Genomic DNA, 20,115 nt, shown 5'->3' with positions numbered 1-20,115 from the left:
ATATATATATATATATATATATATATATACACTGTATATATTTACGATATCTTGATTTGATTGATTAATTAAAAAGTTAGTAGAGACTCTTAGCACTGTATTATAAGTAAGTATAATTTAAGTATTACTTAAAAGGTGTGCATACGTATGCACAAGGGTTCTTGACAGTTTTTTTTTTTCACCCATATCCCAATTTTTTCTATTGGCACTTAACATGAACAGTATAAGTTGCTATATGACATTAAACATAGGAAAAGATAATTATTTACAGAAAACAAGTAAGTGAAGTCCATTTACGTACTTGAAGTACAAATGTGTTACATCAAAACGTATACTAATATTTAAAATAGTGCATGCTTATTGTGTGTCTAAGAGTGTAAATTGCTACTTAAGTTGATAGTTAACGCATACTGTATCTACACATATGCTAACTCTTAGCCAATAGTATCTTATGTTAAATGCAAAATGACAGGAATGGATTTAGTTAAACTTTACTATACTAAATCTACATTTGTAAGTATTGTCTTTTACATTTTTAATTGATTTTTGTTTTCTTCAAGGACCTCAATTTCCATTTCCACCTTCCAATTTTTTAAGTGTTATACTAAAAATAAGTTCTACAACACCTGGTAAGCATTTTATCTTTACTTTTTTATAGCTGGTAAGATTTTGAAAGTTTAGAGGTCTAGGGGCATCAAAATTATATATTATATATATTATTATTATTATTATTATATAGAAGTATATATTGGCAGTGCTTGCTAGTTCACATAGACTCCTACATTATAATTGTACTAGAACTACACCTGCTGAAAAAAGTAATTTTAATAATAGCTTCAAAAAAATTGTTGAATTTAATTCAATTAGGTAATATGCTCTTTAGCTTACCTGAAAACTTTTGAACGTCTCGGGTTACTTTGCTGTAACCCTGTTCCCTGAAAAAGCGGGAACGAGATGCTGCGTGAAAACGCTATGGAAACGCTCCTTTCGTGATCGGTTATTGAAGCATGTGTGTCAAACATGCCATCAATTTTGGCATATATAACCTCGGCCAGGTGACGTCATTCGATTAGGTACACCTGGAGGTTATAAATAGGCATGAACCGGAAACATCCTCAGGTCAATTTTGTCTAAAGGACGTCCAGTCATGCATGCAGTGCGGCATAGGAGCGCAGCATCTCGTTCCCGCTTTTTCAGAGAACAGCAAAGTAACCCGAGACGTTCCCTTTCAAAAGTTACACTCAATGCTGCGTGAAAACGCTATGGGAATGAGAATACCAACTCCGCCGCACTGCAAGTGTCTGGACCCCAGGGTTGTGTAGTGTGCGCACAGTCCCCCCAAGGAGTTTAGACATAATTCTGGGATGCTGACTCGAGGACCCCCGAGCCTGGCATCCAACTATGAAATCTGACAAATGTTTTGCGGAAAGGGCAACCTGCCGCATGACACACTTGGAAATAACTCTTGCCAGAGCAATTGATGAAGCAAGCTAGCTACTAGCATCTCTCACCCGACTTGTCTAGTGGCGGCTGCCCTTCGGCCGCGGCTCCATGACATATAAAAACCTGCTCTGATTTACGCCACTGGCTAGTGCGGTGGTGTGCTGTAAATTTAAAGAGCATGAACTGGACACAGTCAATCAAGTCTTACTGTCCGAAGCTGTAACAGGACAGAGGCTTCGAGAACAACTGCAGAAGATAGTTGGGTAACAGATGCAGAATAGCTTTAGGCAGCCAATTGGCAAAGCCTAAGCATGCTAGAAAGGCTGATGAGGCCTGCGAATAAGCCATCAACTAAGGGGTGCTTTCCACAAACCCCAACAGTCAGGACGTAGGCCGAAAAGTGGCTACGTACATTCTGACTGTACTAGGGCATAAACCCGAGGTCAATTTTCTTGCAGAAACTCTAGCACTGAAACAGTTCGGCAGTGGACTGAGTCTACATGTTTTACTATGTCCTGGAATGTAAATGATCTTGAGGGACAAGAATTTGTCCTGTCCCTAAAGCAGAATCTAGTGCGCTAGTTTTCCTAGCGGTGCAAGCCTAGTCTGCCCAGGCGATTATTTACAAGACTATCGTTGTGTTGTCCATTATGTTAGCCTCTTGACTACTGGAGGAAGTATTTCAGGGCCAGAAATAGAGTTATAATTTCGAGTCAATTGATATGCCACGCAAGAAGATGACCTCTCCAGATCCCTTGGGCTGGACGGCCACCTAAGGCCGCACCCCAGCCCATGAGAGAAAACATTTGTCGTTAGCAGCTTGCAACTGCTAGAGTGGGACCCAGAGTCAAGGACAAGGGTCTGAACCACATAGAGATACGAAGTTTTTGGCGTGTAACCCTTATCGCCTCCGGGGTTTGGCCCTTGAATGAAATCTCCCAGCACTTAGCCACCACTGAAAGCGGTGAAAGTTACTTCCTGGCCTAGTTTGAGCTCCTTTAGAGTGTTTGCCCGCATTGCAGTCTGCGATGACAACACGGACCTAGAGTGGAACCCAGAGTCAAAGACCAGGGTCTAAACCACATAGAAAGAGTACTGTAACCCTTATTGCCTCAGGGGATTGGCCCTTGGATGAAATCCCCTGGCTTTTAGCCACAACTGGAGCAATTTCATGTGCGAAGGTCCAAGGGTATCACTGTGGAAACGAAAGCTGCCATGAGACCTAACACTCTCTGAAAGTAGTTAAAGTTACTTTCTGGCCTAGCTTGATCTCCCTTAGGGTATTGAGAATGTGGCACCCATGTTATGTAACATTAGACATTAGATGTTTAGATGTTTGGCATCCTGGAACGTGGCAGGAAGGAACCAAACACCTAAAATTTCGCTGAAGACCGCTGCTCCCTGAAAACCAGTGGTGGCGAAGATTGAACCACGGCCTCCTGCCAGTGCTCAGCTCTCAGTAGGTCAGCCTGGTATGCCTGCAAAGCCATTGTGTGCAGGACAGCACCAGCCTGACCCTCTGCCTGAAAAAGCATTTCCCACCAACGAAGATGTTAGTCTACACGCTTGGTGGGCAGTGTGTATTTTCCCCGGGAGGATGAGCTCCCAGGAGAAAGATAGCCCGCAGGCGTTTCTTTAATCTGGGGCATCATTATAAAGGACCGTGCTTTCATCAATGACATTGGAACAAATCAATGTCAATAGCACAAAAACACGAGATAAATATGGCTTATTCCATGAAAGAGTTAACTTATGAAGAGCCAAGAAAAGAAGGGGCCATCATCTAACTTTGAGCGTTAGGGGGATATTTTTTTTACGGCAGATCAAGGTGTACGCGTTCGACTGCGCGTGTTACCACCTCTAACAACAACTGATACACTCGCTCATCATTAGAGGAGCGATCTGAAGTGATAGTTTCCATCTCCGCAAAGGCGAGAGAGTAAGTTTCTTCCACCCACTCACAGGAAGCGGCGAAGTACGCTTGAGAAGTGGACAGTAAAACCTCATGATCCGGCAAGAAAAAAGGAAAATTCCGTCACGCGAAAAATGCGTTGCAGCTCATGGTTTCGTTTTTAAAAACAGCGAGCCAAGCGAGAAGGACTTTAATAGGGAGAAATTGCAATACTTACAGTACCTGCTCCCTCAAGCCCAAGATAGCGTGCTCCTCCTCCAAACACTGAAAACAGAAAGCGTGGCGATCGCTCTCAGCGAGATATTCTTCTACACAGAGGGACGAAGTCGTGTCTAACTCTGACATCTTTCTGGTGAGTAATAAGACACTTTCTTTTTTCGCACTCTTTTTAAAAAAGTGCTTGCACACACACAACTGGTCATGCGAGGAGCGTTCCCATAGCGTTTTCACGCAGCATCAAGTGTAGCTTTTGAAAGGGAACAAATGTCCTCTGCTTCACTTATTATGGAAGTCTAGCTAAACATGTTATAATCTAAATTTACTTTATTTATTTACACTTTATACACCCCTGGTAAATTTCTATTGCTTGTGTGATTTAATCATTTTAAACCAGAATAGATAATTGCAGATTATTTTCCTCCTTTAATAAGATAGTAAAGCCAAACAGAAACCTTTCAGGGAAATAAACCCTTATATATCTTTAGTAAGAAAAATATAAACTGTTTGTATAAATGTGCACAGTAATGCGACCCGATAATAGGTAATGTGACTGAGTTCAGAATTAAGCATCTACATTTACATGTGTAAAAAATATTATTATACACTTTTCATTAATAAAATATACACATATACAGTGGAACCTTGGAATATGAGCATAATTCATTCCGAAAGTATTTTAAAACACTTGTAAACCAAATCGAATTTTCCTATAAGACATAATGGAAACTCAAATTATTAATTTCACAACCCCAAAAAATAAACACATAAAAATAATTAACACAAAATATAAAGTAAAAATGTAACAAATTCACCGGCACTTTAAAAAGTAAAAAATAAATCCAGACAGATAATTTCCGTCCCGTTTGTGCGCACATGCGCTGTATATGTGTGTGTGTGTGAAGCTAAAGTAAGGAGCCCCTTCCCCTCTTATCCTTCTCGTCTTACACAGTTACCCTTCCTCCATTCTTTTCACACACACACACACGCATGCAACCAACAGAAACACTGTTTTATCAGAAAGATAAACAAGAAATCTCTCTAATGACACTCGATTGGACGACACACTAATGGGATTGTTGTAAATAAAAATAAAATCTTTTGGATCTGACCAGAGCATTAAATGACCAAGGAATCAGGAGACTCAGAGCCAGGGTTCAGCTGGAGAAGATAGTTTTAATTTGCATGCATGCAGCCTGGGCAATGAAATCCGAACATAAATGGCAAAACACTAATTTTACACTACGATGTAAACATCGACCCAAGGCCAAGAAAGGTTAAAAAAATACAATCAAGGTTAAAAACATCACGTGAGAACTAAGTAAACATGGAAACTTATAAAGATCACGCTGACATAAATCTATTATTAATGATTAGTGCCATATTTATATAAAATATTAAGGAAAATTAGAAATAAATCTCTCAGAATGACTGCTGTAAAGTAAAAAAAAAAAAAAAAATAACCTGCACTTTATTATTGAAAAGAAAAGTGTTTCTGTGTAGAGGTGAGAGAAAGAGTGTGTGTGTGTCTGTGTGTGTCTGTGAAGGCAAAAGTAGGAGGGGTCTGTGTGTGTGGCACAGTGTCCAATGATGCACGTGCACACAGACACAAAGAGCAGGCTGATACAGAGAGAGAAAATGGATCTTTAATCTCTCTAATAAGACTTGCTTTCACTTTACATGCGCACTGTACACACACGCATACAGACACAAAATAAAAGATGTTTTACACGGATGTTGATTAAACCAGTAAAAGGCGCGCACTAAGACCCAGCAGGGGTGATGATTACCCACAATTCCGCAGTGCAAGAGAGTGAAAAACCGCTGGCTCAGTTGTGATCACGTGACGCTTGCCATCAAAACAAGAAGCGCATGCGTGATACATGATGCTTGGTACTCATTAACCAAGACGTGTTTGTTCAAGTCAAAGTTTATTAATCTTTGCTTGTCTTGTGAACCGCTCGTAAACAGCGTTACTCGCCATCCGAGCTTTCACTGTTTTATTACCCCAAATTAATGATTATCTGTTTATATATACATGCATACATGCCAAAAAAAATATAATAATATATTTTACAAATGTAAATGTAGATGCTTAATTCTAAACTTTTGAAAAATGCAAGCAAGGCATAATTGCAGATGTTAAAACATTTAATGAAGGAAAAACACAAACAAAACTGGATAAAACAGTGGGGGGGGAAAAACAAACCAGTAAACTTAACTGAATCAACAGACCAAGAATAATACAACAAAATATTAGAACAGATGTGAGACACTAACTGATGAAACATGAGAGCTTACATGCTTATACCAATTAGGGCATTGAACTAGGTGCGAGTAAAAATCATTGACAAGTGCAACATGCGAGGCTGTGGTATGTGTCACTTGGACTGAGCAGGGGGCTTAACGTGAAGACCAAATCATTACATTGTTTCCTCAATTATGGACAACAGAGTAGACATAAATTCCTCAACCCGGGAAGAACAAACACAAGTTCCCAAACCCAGAAGGCGAATCAAACACAGAGAAGTAAAAAAAAAAATAAGGTTAAAAATATAATAATAATTGAAGTTTCACTCTCCAATTTTTTCCCTCTGTAAATTTCTGTAAGCATTTTAAACTAAAATAAATAATTGCAGGTTATTGTGCACCTTTAATGTGATATAAAAATGTAGAAAGGCAGAGTAACTTTTTGTACCAAAAGAACCTACTCAACAGACTGTGCTTCCACAGCCACTTTAAAGGGCGTGGATGACAGCGAGAGGATAGATGGTAATCATCCAGGCCTGGTAAGTTAGGGCACCTGCAGAGCTGTCCAAGTTCCTCTGGATACAATTTTTTTTGTTTGAGTGCAGCTTCCCCCAAGTTCGAGCACGTACTTAATCACAAGGAACATTGTATATGTAATGTTGCTTTCACAGATGTCATTGTCTCCGGATATCTTTTTCCAATTTCGGGAGGGTCCCAACAATATCCATCCCGATGTGATCCCAGTCGCAAATCTTTTCGATGTTGTTCTTTACTCCTAAATGTCCGCTAGAGAGAAGTTGAGTGCGTTATGGTGACTACTTTGTCCTGTGACACCACCAGCAGATCGCACTGCTCACTTCTTTATGTGCAATAATACAGCAGGCCATTTCACATAAGGAGGTATGAGGCAGGTCAGGGCTACGCAGCCTCCTTAGTTTCTCCCTCAATTCCGTGCACCTGCTCTCAGAAGGGTTTAAGCTAGAATAATCCCTCTGGAGCCGAGCGAAGCTTCCGTCTCACCTCACCTGCTGAAACAGTAAGAAAAACAGGTGGAATCATTAGCCTCACCTTTTACTTCATTGGTCTTGGTCGACGTGCGCTTGGTCTGTGCAGGGTTGTTAAGAGTTGGCCTTTGTTGCCTCGATTATTAAAAAAACAATTTTTCTAAGGCTTACTTTTCTTTGCCAGAAACAGCCCGGGCCAGTCAAACTTAAAATCATAGGGACAGTGAAGAGGCACACATGGTGGTGCATGGGGCTGGACTACAGCGGGGCAAGCCAGAGTGATGGCATTCTTGTGTCAAGCAGCTCGTGGGGTAGTGTAGATCTGTGGGCCTTTCTTTCACTTAAACCCAACACGTGCGCTTCCAAACAGCGGTGATCAGCCCTAAACTGATTGAACTGACCTTAACACAACAAGACACTGTAATATCAAAACGATTTTACACTGTACTGTAAGGGACCATTCACATCGCATCTAAAAATGTGTTACATGTGATCTGCTTTCTTCTTCTTTCCCAAGTGACGTAGCATGGATTCTGCTATTAATAAGCTAACTACAAAAAGTCTGCTCCATAAACTAGAAAAAACAGAAATCCATAAGATTTAGCTTTAGTACCAAATTTATTTGTGGAAAAACAATGTGCTTGGTTGCTGTCAAGAACTAACCTGAGGTGACCAGAAGACTTAGCTTTAGCGGTTAGCCCTTTGTAGCGTGAATGGTAAACCCAAACGCGGAAGAACACGAGTAGGCAGGATAATCATGCTATTTAATCTAAGGACTCTCACAAATGGGGAGCAAGGGAAAGACACAATCTAACCCGTGTCCTATAAATGCACACTCAATCAGAAAGCAAGACCAATAAAGTGAGTACTCACGATTCGACGAACGATTCCGACGAGACATGGGCCAAACTCAATGACTGAGCAAGATGCTATGGTTTGTTAACCTTTTTATACTTCCTGGTTCGCGACCGCTTCACTTCCGGGTCCTAGTGCCGGTCGCGTTCCGAGTGTGCATGACAGTACCCCCCTGTCCAGGACCGGCTCCAGACGGTCCTGAGGTGGAGGATACCCTGTGACGGTAGTCCCGGATGAGCTCGGGGTCGAGGATGAACCGTGCTGGAACCCAAGATCGCTCCTCGGGGCCGTAGCCTTCCCAATCGACCAGGTATTGGGTGCCTCTGCCCCGAGGGCGCGAATCAAGGATCCGTCGCACGGTGTACGCGGGACTGCCGTCAATGATGCGGGGAGGAGGAGCAGGGGGGGTGGGTGGAACCATCGGTGAAGTGATGAAGGGTTTCAGTTGAGAGACGTGGAATACTGGGTGGATCCGGAGCGCCGCAGGCAGCTGGAGCCGGTAGGTGACAGGGTTAATTCTCAGAGTGATGCGGTAAGGACCGATGAATCTGGGTGATAGTTTTTGTGATTCTGTGTGCAGATGGAGGTTCTTACCTTGTCACCTACTCTGTACAACCGTCCTGGAGGGTGTCGGCGGAGATGCTGGGCGACGTAGCTGGTGTTGGTGCGTTGGATGGCGAGGTTGGCTTGGTTCCATATCCGCCGACACCTACGGACAAACTGTTGGCCGATGGTACGTCAACCTCCGGTTCTTGGTGGTCGAACATCGGAGGTTGGAAACCATAGCATACCTCAAATGGGCTTAGGTTCGTGGCAGAGGAGACGTGGAGATTGTGAGATAGCTCTGCCCATGTGAGGTAGCAGGCCCAGGAGCACTGGCGATCAGACACAAAACACCTCAGGTAGCGCTCCAGCTGTTGGTTGGTCCGTTCCGTCTGACCGTTAGTCTGGGGATGGTAGCCAGATGACAGACTACTGGTGGAATTGATCAGACGGCAGAAGGCCTTCCAGAACCGGGCGGTGAACTGGGGCCCCCTGTCCGAGACGATGTCTTTGGGGAACCCATGCAGGCGGACTACGTGTTCCAGTATCAGCTCGGCCGTGTCCTTAGCTGATGGGAGTCCGGAGAGGGCCACCAGGTGTACTGCTTTGGAGAACCGGTCAACTATCGTGAGGATGGTATTTTTCCCTTTGGAAACCGGCAGGCCCGTGATGAAGTCCAGGGCGATGTGCGTCCAGGGCCGGCGAGGAATGGGAAGTGGTTGCAGCTCTCCGGGGGTGGGTCGGTTTGGGTCCTTGGCCCTGGCACACACCGGGCACGCCTGAACGAACTCCTCTATGTCCCTTTTCATGGAGGGCCACCAGAACGCCCGTTTTATGAAAAACCAGGTCCTTCGGTTCCCGGGGTGTCCAGCGACGGGGAGGAGTGCCCCCATTGTAGGACCTCCGATCTTAATGTTTGGGGAACGTAGAGTCGTCCAGGCGGCACACCTGCCGGTTCGGTCTCAACGAACGGTTGGTTGGCATCTGGGTGGAGCAGAATAGGGGCGGTGGTGAAACGGTGGCAAAGTTCTTTAAATGCAGAAATGGCGGCGGGAGTGAGGTGGAAAGGATGAGGTGAGGGCCTGGTCAGACTGGTTAGTGGTGCTGCAAATGTACTGTAGCCCCGGATAAAGCGACGGTAGAAGTTCGCAAAGCCGAGAAACCGTTGAAGCTGTTTGAGAGTCTTGGGTAGGGGCCAATGATGAACAGTTTCGAGTTTCTGCGGGTCCATGGCCACACCCTGGGGCGAGATAACAAAACCCAGGAACGTGGTGGAGTGCTGGTGAAAAGCACATTTTTCCAACTTGCAGTACAGTTGGTGAGCAAGCAATCTCTTGAGAACAGCCCGGACGTGCTGGATGTGTTATTCAGTGGTGTGCGAGTATATGAGGATGTCGTCCAAGTAGACGAACACCCATCGGCCTAGCATGTCTCTCAGGACGTCATTGATAAATTGTTGAAAGGCAGAGGGTGCGTTACAGAGTCCAAATGGGATGACCAGGCTCTCATAATGTCCGGTGGGAGTGATGAAGGCCGTCTTCCACTCATCACCCTCTCTGATGCGCACCAAGTTGTAGGCGCTCCGGAGGTCCAACTTCGTGAACACGGTGGCACCAGAGAGGGTATCCAGGGCTGAGTTGGTAAGCGGCAATGGGTGACGGTTTTTAATGGTGATCTTGATTAGCCCCCGATAGTCGACGCATGGGCGAAGCTCGCCCCCTTTCTTCTTCACGAAGAAGAACCCCGCGGCTGCCAGCGACGAAGATGGCCGGATAGTCCCATTGCGAAGGGCGCTGGCGACATACTCCTCCATAGCCTGCGTCTCAGTGGCCGACAGCGAGTAGAGATGGCCGCGCGGAGGGACGGAACCCGGCTGAAGCTCTATCACCAGGTCATAAGGGCGATGGGGTGGCAAATGGGTGGCTCTTCTCTTGCAAAAAGCTCCAGGCAGGTCATGATAGGGGGGAGGTATGGCGTTGATGTCGACGTCGGGGGCCTCGGACTCTGTGGAACACGTCCCAGCCTGGGCCCGTAGGCAAAGTTCAGTGCAGGTCGGTCCCCACTGGAGGATACGATTCTGGTTCTAGGAAATGAGGGGGTCGTGCTGCAGCAGCCACGGGTAGCCGAGGATGATGGAAGGAGATGAGATGGAGGTGAGGTGAAGTTGGAGCTGTTCCTGGTGTTGATCGATTATGAAGGTGATGAGTTGGGTCTGGTGAGTGATAGGGCTGGATGAGAGGGGCCGACCGTCGACTGAAGTGATGTGAACCGGCTGGGATAACGCCTCGATCTTCATCCCCAATTCTTTGGCATAAGTTGAGTCAATGAAGTTACCAGCGGCACCGGAATAGATGAACGCAGTACTTCGAACTCGTTTGTGGCCAAATTGGAGAGTTACCTGGACCGTGAGACGTGAGATGGTGGCGTTGGTCGTGGTGGAGAGGTGAAGAGGGCCCGGTGAGTCTCTCCTCGCATTCGACGGGGCTGGGCGTTTCCCGGACGAATTGGACAGATTGCCCGGTGATGTGCCGCTGACCCACAATAGGCACATAACCCCTCTCTGTACCGTCGTTCGCGTTCCGCCACGGTCAGGGAGCCGCGCCCTAGTTCCATGGGTTCCCCAGCTCCGGTGTCAACCAAAGCAGGAGGTGGAGATCGACAGATCCAGTAGTTGGAGCGGTGAGTCGTGGTCGTGGCGCGGTGTAAGAGAAGGTGGGTGCAGGCGGCAGGGTCCTTGGGGCTGGCTTCGGGCGAGAGAGGATGCGCTGGTCGATACGGAGGGTGAGCTGGATCATCCCCTCCAGGGTGGCAGGAAGCTCTCGCCCGGCTCGTCTTTTACGCGCGGAGCCAGTCCCTCGTAGAAAGATGTCCGGAGCGCGGCATCTCCCCAGTCGGTCTGCAGCGAGGGTCCGGAATTCAGCTGCGTACCGGCTCATGGACAATCCTCCCTGCCGCAGATGGTAGAGCTTGGTGTCGGTCTCCACCTCGCCCGCTGGGTGTTCGAAGGTGAGTCGGAGTTGGCGGGTGAACTCATTATATGAGTGCACGGTGTCTGTATCCGCCTGGAGAACTGCCGTGGCCCACTCAGCTGCCTGCCCGGATAGCAACGAGACCAGAAGCGCGATGCGTAGCTGATCGGTGGAGTACCTGGTGGCATTAAACTCAAACACCAGATCAAGCGCTGTTAAAAACACATTACACTTCCCGTCCGTGCCATCCCATTTATCCGGAAGCGGCAAAAATACATCGGATTTGGTGCGGCGCCGCGACCGCAGCGACGGGAGGCCTGCTAGCCGCGCGATCCGGGTCCTAGTGCCAGTCGCGTTCCGAGTGTGCATGACAGTTGCTTTTGATTCTTCAAGTATGAAGAAGAAAAAAAAACAGGATTTCACCAGCAATTTCAGAAAGACCGAAATAGTAAATTGGTAAGTTCTTGTCACATGACCTATAGTGCACCAGAAAAGTTGGGATGTTTTCTCTCGCTGTGTGGAGGATGCACTTTTAAAAACACATGAGCATAGCGAGGGTGTTGCTTTGCATTGTTAGTCTTCTTGTCGTGTGTCTTTATTTTAAAATAATTGCCCCAAACACAGCCAATATGCAGCCTTTCTTTTCCATGCTTTAATGGGCACCTGTTAGCCAACCTTATCATATCCCCAGATAGACTACAAAACTAACAATACGTAAAACATGATTTTATTTTAAAATTAGAAACATTTCACTCTTTACATTATATTATTGTATTACTAATTTGAGGGGGGCTGATCCAGATTGCTGTGTGGTAAAGCCCTGCTATAATTGTTGTTGTTGGTCTTTCGGCTGCTCCCGGCAAGGGTTGCTATAGCCGAATATTCACTCCACACTACAACTTGGCACAAGTTTTATGCCAGATGCCCTTCCTGACGCAACCCTCCCATTTTATCCAGGCTTGGGACCAGCACTGCTTCCAGTTGCTTTGGCGCCCTCTAGGGGATAACCCTTACAGTACCCCACCCCCTTAAAAACGCTCCTCCGGTGCGATACTGGAGGTCCCGGACTCCCACACTCGGCGGGTGAGGAGCTAAAACAATGTCCACTGAGCTGGGCAGCGGCTGAGGAACTGAAGCGACGTCCGCTGAGCGGGGCGGCGGCGGAGCTGAAGCGACGTCTGCTGAGCGGGGCGGCGGCTGAGGAGCTGGAGCGACGTCCGCTACGCCAGGCGGCGGCGGAGCTGAAGCAACGTCGGCTGCGCTGGGCGACGGCGAAGCTGAAGCGGCGTCCGCAAAGCCTGGAGGTGGAGGAAAGACGATGCTCTCCCAGTCACTCCACGACTCGCCACCTTTGCTTTCGAGCAGAGGCGGAGGGAGCGTGTCGTCCTTACCGTTCAGCGGCGGCGCGGCGTCCTCAATAAGGAAGAGGGGCGGCGCGGCGTCCTCAATAAGGAAGAGGGGCGGCGGTGGTGGATAAAACGCGTCCTCGTTGCCGTGCAGCAGCGGCCCGTAGTCCTTCACGTGAGGCAGAGGCGATGGAGGTGGAGGAAACGCGTCCTCGTCGCCGTGCAGTAGAGGTGCATAGTCCTCCCCGTCGGGCAGAGGCGGCGGCGTTGGCGCGACGCCCTCGGAGCTTAAAGGCAACGGCGGCAGGGTTGGCGCGCCGCTTGCGGAGCTTAAAGGCAGCGGCGGCAGGGTTGACGCGATGCTTGCGGAGCTTAAAAGCAGCGGGGCTAAAGTGAAGTCCTCAAAGCCGGGAGGCTGCTGCAGAGCGGAAGCGCCATTCTTGTCGCTTAAATGCAGCAGCGCGTACTCCTCAGCATTGACCACAGGCGGCGGCGGGAGAGGGAGCGCATTGTTTAGATCAGAGAGAGGGAGAACATCCGGGACTACAGCGTGGCTCTCCCAAACCTGGACGAGCAGCTTTTGGACCTGCACCACCTGCTCCTGCAGGTCACAAATGCGCTTCTCGTTTTGCTGCGGCAAAAACGTGTAGACATCTCCCGTTACTTCCATGCCAACGTCATGCCAGACCTCCTCGGCCCGTGCCTCTTCGTCGGTGCTTGGGACCTTGTATCTCCCCGCTGCCTCACCTTGAAACGGCGTCCGCCGAATGGCGAGCCTGCAGCCTTCCCAGCTCTGCCGCGCCTTTATCTCTCTCTGTTCCTCGCTGTCTTCCAGCAAGTCCGCCGGTTCGGCAAACCTGCAGCCTTCCCAGCTCTGCCACAGCTCTCCCTCTCCTTCCCCCTCGCTGCCGTCCAGCCATTCCGCCAGCTTGGGCGAGATGGTAATAGCTCCCCCCTAAAAAAACATATAGGTCAGAGACCTCCGCTATGCCACTTTGACAGTCTAGCTCTGTCATGAATCCTGTGTGTGTGTCTGCGTGAATGTGGCATAACTGCAGGAGCCAAGATGTTGGTTCCAAAAGTCTTCCTTTTATTACAGTAAAGAACAAAACAAAAAGCTCTTTTATTAGAGCATCTGGAAAAACCGAGGTGCAGTCTGGGACATGAAGTTCCCAACTCAACATATTACAAAAAAACATAACTAAAACAAAAACAAGTCATTGGGCACTATGGCGCCCTCTAGGGGCTAACCCTTACAGATGGTTAGGAAATCCCCTCATAATCCCCCTTGATTTGATTGATGAATCAAAAAGTTGGTATATACTCTGACTGTAATAAAAAAAAGAATAAGCACTTTATTGTAAGCAAAAGTATTACTTATGCACAAAGGTTATTGTTTTTTTTTTTAACCTGTATCCCAAATATTTTTATTGGCATTTAATGTGAATAGTATCAGTTGCTATATGACATTAAACATAGAAAACAATAATTAATTACAGAAAAAATAAGTAGTGAATTTCACTTACTTAACCTATAATGTGTTACATCAAAATGGATATTATCATTCAACATAGTGCATGCTAATTGTGTTTTTAAGAGAAAAATAGCTGAATTTATTTTAGTTAGATGCTATACTTATTAGCTTACCTGATGTGTAAATGTTTAAGTAAACTTCTGAAAGCAACCTTTGAGTAAAAATCTAGCCAGTCCTCTGCTTTACTGATTCTGAAAGTCTAGATAAAAATGTAATGATCTAAATCACTCTCTACACACCCCAGTTAAATGTCTAGTGTTTTTGTGATGTAATCATTTTAAACCAAATTATTTTCCATTTTTAATGTAAAATAGCAACTAACAACATTCAAGTTAAAGTGAAACAAACATTTCAAGAAAATAAAAACCACTAAAACTATAGTTTATAAAGAGCGCAAAAAGCATGAACAGGATCTCACATATCCAAACCATTTAATATATCAAAAAACACTGCAGCACAAAGTAGATGAAAGGACTAGATGAAACTACTACAGCAACATTAAAGAGGTGTTAGTAATATCTGGCAAGTACCGGCCACCCCCTACATACTGTATGGCAACAATCTCTTATATTTTTATATATCTGGGCTGTGAAGTAGACTGGCTTAACAGACTTCCTTTTCCAAACCATGTCTATTATACAAGACAATACATTAAACTCTGATAAAACAAAGGCAGAACCATTTAAGAATGAACCTGAAAAAATGTATTTGCAAAATAAGCCAGCTCATCACCCAAACATATTTAGGTTTAAATTTATAAAAGATTGCAGATTATTTTCCCCTCTTAAAGTGATACACAACTAACACCATTCAAGTTAAAACCAAACACTGCTTGGTTTCATACAACCACTAAAACCATAGTTTTAAAGAGATTACAAAGCATGAACAGGATCTTAAATATCGAAACCATTTGATGAACACTGTTAAAGCCATCAAAATGAGGCTCAATTGTGACATCATCAAGAAGTCCCCAAAATTGATGAGAGAACAACAACAACAACAACAAAAATTCTACAGCATAATTAACCAGGTTTTTAGAATATCTGTTCTGGCCACTCCTTACCTGTGCTTACAATGTCTGTAAAGTTAAATAAGTGAAATGGTGGAGCTGAAGTCACTCGACAAGGAACAACTGTGACACGATCATCACAGTGTGCATTAGCTCATAGACACTAATGAAGCAAAGGTACAGACTCAAAGCAAAGGTAATCTCTCATTTCATTACTTAGTTGAATCCACTTTAAGTGATTATTGTGTAACCTGCAAAGCTGTCAAACACAAAAATTCCAGAGTTGATCCCCATGTCCCCTGGAGTAGGCTATGGCTTTTTTCGAGTTTGAAGCGGAGGCTGATGTGCAAATTCCCAGATAACTTAACAATGTCATAGTCTTCCCATGTCTGGGCTGGCTTGTCAGCTGTCCCTTCCCAGGCTATGTGTATTATACAATACTGTATACTATACTTTGTACCATTTGAGAATAGGTCTGTAAAAAGTTCTTTGCAAAACAAGCCAGGTGAATCACCCTAGAACACCATACTCCCAATGAAGCATGGTGGTGGAAGTATTATACTATGGGACTGCTTCCTTTCAGATGGGACTGAAACTGTAGTCAAGATAGAAGGAATCATGGTTAGATTCAAATACCTATCCGTTTCGGAACAAGGTCTTTGTTAATCAGTTTAAGATAAAAAAAAATCAAGCATGATAACAAACCAAATCACAAATTTAACTCAACAAAGGAATGCCTTTAGAAGAAGATCGATATTTTAAATTAATTGAAAAGGGCCATGCATAGGAAATCCACTGATAATTGGAATGATGTTGATTAGATTTATAAATCAAGAAAATTATATGCTCTTGATTTAAAAGGCTGTATTACAAACAAAATCATTACTTAACGGTTGTGCATAGCTTCTACCTAAAATATTTCTATTAATATTTATATGAATAATACTTGTCATATAACATTAAACATAGGAAAAAATAATAAATTGTAAAAAATAAATAATGAAGTTCACTTAAAGTATAAGCATGTTACAACAAAAACAATTTACTAACACTCAAAATAATGCATAATATTTTGTCTAAGAGAGTAAATTGCTAATTAAGTTAAAAGTTAACAAAAAAAATGACAGTAGGGAAAAATTAAATTAAATATAACTAAACCTATAGAAGTAATTGTACATATGTAAATGTATTGTCTTTTCTGAATTAAATAGATGTTTTTGTTTGCTTTTTTTTATCTGTTTCCAAAAATGCTTTCATCCAAAGAGGAGGGAACAACAAACACAAACTCATCTTTGCCTGCTGTTAATGCTACAACAACACCAGGTACAAGTTTATTTCTTATCAATAATTTGGAAATCTGGAGTGTACTTGCATTAGAAATACTGTAAAATAAGTGTACACAAATGTACACATGCATAAAATATCGAAGACACAAGCAAGAGTATTAGTTATTGGGTGAGCATACATATGCAACTCGTTTGTTGAAATTGTATTAATAATGTGTTTCATACATTTTTCAAAAGCCTGCATGCAAAGTTCAACAAACAAACATAACTTTAGCTTAATGAAATCAACTTGGGGCCATCAAAACAAAATACATGCACTTAAACACGCAATTGTCAAAAACGATAATCTGATCCTTTCCATGGCTTTCATCTGGGGAGGATTATAAGAGCACCATAAAAATCTACAGTACAAAAACATTAGTAATGAAATGAATAAATTTAATACTATTGTAGTTTTCTATGACTATGCACGAGTCTTTCTCTCTCTCTCTCTCTCTCTTACATACAAACACACACACACAAAAAAAAACTTGGACAAACACACATATCATCGAATTTATTATGCACAAATCATTGCAACTACAGTATTGTGCACAAATCATATAAAAACTATTACTGTATAATCAAAACTATTATGCCATTTAAAAAAACTATTTTTGGCCCTTAAGTAACCAAGCACAAAGTCTAATGAAAAAAGCAAGACCTCTTCTTTAAATTGAGAATGAAATTACACAAATTAAGTAAAGAACTTGTCTTTTATAATCATTAAAGCTGTCAGTCATTTTGAAAACTTCTGTATTAAACTAAATGAATAATTTTCATTGCGTGTCTGCTAAGAGAATTTCTGTGTGTGTATCATATCTTCAGTTCTCTACTTTTTGAAATATGTCAAAAACTGTGCTTGAATTGTTCTCTTGGCAATTGCGAAAATGGGAACAGCGCAAAAAAAAATCACGCAAACTTCACAGTTTGTCGTTGATCTTACATAGAGAGATACATTTTTTATGTTAAATGAATTTTACATAATGCACAGCATTATTAATCTATGGGGGATGGTGGTTTTACAGAGGGGATGATTTTGTAAATCCCCCTGCATCCCCCCTCAAACTGAGCCCTGCCTTTAGCCTCTATTAATGCTACAGCAAGACCATCTGGTAACCATTGTATCTTCTCCTTTCCAAAGCTACTAATAATTGGAATGTTTAAGGGACCAGAGTTAATTGAATTCTTAGAGTGTATACTGCTAAATGTTGCAAAAAAATATTATCAAATAAAAGAAAAATTATAAAAATTAGATATAAACAGTACTGTATACAGTATGTTGCATAAAACAGGGGTTGTAAAACAAGGGTCCTTAAGGCTTAACGTGCAATAATACTGAGCCCAGGTTCTGAGTGGAATGTAAAGTTGTGTACTTAAAGAAAAAGGATGAGGCAGCTTCCATCAGTACTCTATGGAATTTCTGAAAGCATATTCTTTATGTCTGGGGCTTAGTAATATGTTTAAAATTTGGCAGAGCCAGGCCACCCAGCCATTTTTAATTTATAAGATGATTTTTTTTACTAATTCATGTTGACTTATTATTCCATATAAAAGATGAAATATTCCTCTGCAAAACAATAGAAAATTGATCTGTCCATTCATCTTTGAAGGTTTAGTTTTCATAGTCTACTTGCCTTTTTTTTTTTTTTTAAATAAGCCATGCTGTGCTGCACTTTCATTTGATTGTTGGCGGCTTTTACGCATTTTTATAAGAACAAACCTGTAGGAATGGAAGATCTAATTTTAGGTCATCTTGATGAATAAAAAGTTTTTAGAACTAGGTAAAAGGTTAAAGGTAAAAATAATCTGATCAGCGTTAATGCAAATGGTGATATTATTATTTCGAGTTGAAGCCCATATACATGTCTGTCTGTCTTTCTGTATGGCAGAAATCTTTGTCTAACTTATTCATACAAAAATCTTATTCAGTCACTTGTTTACGCTAAGTTGTACTTCTTTAGTCATCAGCCAAATATAGCGGAACCTCGGATTGCGACTAACACGATTTGCGGGTGTTCCGCAAGACGAACAAAGGTTTTTTACAAAATTCAAAGCTATTTGCACATCATCAGCAGTTTTACCAAAGTGCTGTTTTGTAAGTGCGTTAGGAATTAAAAATCAGGTAGCTCTTTAAATCATTGATTCAATAAAAAGAACTTGAATTAATGAAACCAATGTTTTAATGTAACCAGTTATTTTTTTTATTTTGCATGGCTGCTAATAATTTGTTTTAATGCTATGTTTATTTGTGCAAAAATATAAGAAACATCATCTGATCATAGCAGGTCTCAGTATTGGGTAACTGCAACCTCAACATATAACTTTTTTTTTACAGTGCATATTTTTTAACAAAAATAAGGCCAAAAAGAAAAGAAAAAATGCCGACAGTACAAGTAGACCAATACTGCTTTTATCAATCTGCACATGTATGATGATTATCAAATGTGAAGTTCAGTTTTATGAATGCATTTGCATTGACACAGATCTGTTTTAGGTAGAAAATTATTTAATACATCTAGGCTTTAGCATACTTTTGGTCAGGTTTACTTTGCATGTACTACATTTGTATCTATTATAATTTTAATCATATAAATTATTATATGTTTATTATATGTATGAGGTTTTTTTTTAGTTAATTCCAATTGAAATATGTTGGGATGTAAATTAACAACTAATAATCTTAACTCTACCACATGCAGCTAATACAACATATCCCATACCATCTTCAACTACTCCTATGAACACAACCACCAGCACTCCTACCCCAACCAGTGCCACAACACAGCCTCCGAGTATGTACAAACCATTTTCCTCTTGCAATTATTATGAGCATATTTTTAGCTAATACGTCATAGTCACAATACTTGTTTTTATTAAAAATATTTTATCTGAAAATAAGCTGAATATAAAGTTGAATGCGAAGTAAAGTATGTTTGTTGCAGGGTACCCGATAGTCATCGGGCTGCGAGCTAGGATCACAACTACAGTGGCGCTGGATTCAAATCTAGCGAACAGCATTTTGCAGCAGGTAGGTGACTTTTACATTTATGTCATTTGGAAATGCTCAGTGACAATTTTTTTTATTGAAATCTGGACTTAAAAGCTTTTAATTTCTTTAGACAGTGTCAATATGAAATCATAATTTCTTTACTTTTTTTAATAAATATTATTTAGACATGGATGAAGAAGTTAAGCTGGGTTTGTTTAAGAAGAAAATTGAGAAAGAACTAAAAACACACTTACTGTAGGGTTATAGATTTATTTTTCTATAATCACTTTATAATGCAAGCTAATAAATAAAACAGTGACAAACTGTATCTGTCCTGAAGTTTTTAAAGTTAATTTATTAATTATGTGCACTTACTAAAAAATACCTTGTATTTAAAGTATTAGAAAGGTAAAAACAGGGTTGTGGAGGAGAGCAGTTCATGTTAACAACTAAAGTGCATCTCTCATCTTGGCCCTGGTCGGAAATTTTCAAAAAGTGCCTTTAGATTATTTGCTAGGATGTTTCTCCTAAATGTTAACGCCTGTGTTAATTTCATTTCTTTTTCTTTTTTAATGTAGTATATATCATCCCTCCAACAATACAATGTAACTGCGAGAGTGACGAGCATTAAGAAGTTATGAAGGGCTGTGCCAGGAGGACGTTCACAATAGTTTTAAGGCCATGAATTATCTTTTTTTTTAATTATTATTTTTCTGA

At 42.5% G+C, this 20,115-nt stretch overlaps 1 long non-coding RNA gene across 1 annotated transcript; it reads left to right on the top strand.

Annotated features, from left to right (window-relative positions):
- Positions 1 to 559: 559 nt before the first annotated feature.
- LOC128518925 (uncharacterized) lies at positions 560 to 19,171 on the top strand. Its single transcript, XR_008357793.1, has 3 exons — positions 560 to 629; positions 16,345 to 16,404; positions 19,109 to 19,171. It is a non-coding gene; the product is annotated as an uncharacterized LOC128518925 (long non-coding RNA).
- The last annotated feature ends 944 nt before the right edge of the window (positions 19,172 to 20,115 follow it).

This window comes from Clarias gariepinus, chromosome 1, assembly GCF_024256425.1.
Source record: "Clarias gariepinus isolate MV-2021 ecotype Netherlands chromosome 1, CGAR_prim_01v2, whole genome shotgun sequence".
Lineage (NCBI taxonomy): Eukaryota > Metazoa > Chordata > Actinopteri > Siluriformes > Clariidae > Clarias > Clarias gariepinus.
The sequence above is the reverse complement of the archived record's forward strand: the minus strand, read 5'-3'. Positions and strand labels throughout refer to the sequence as shown.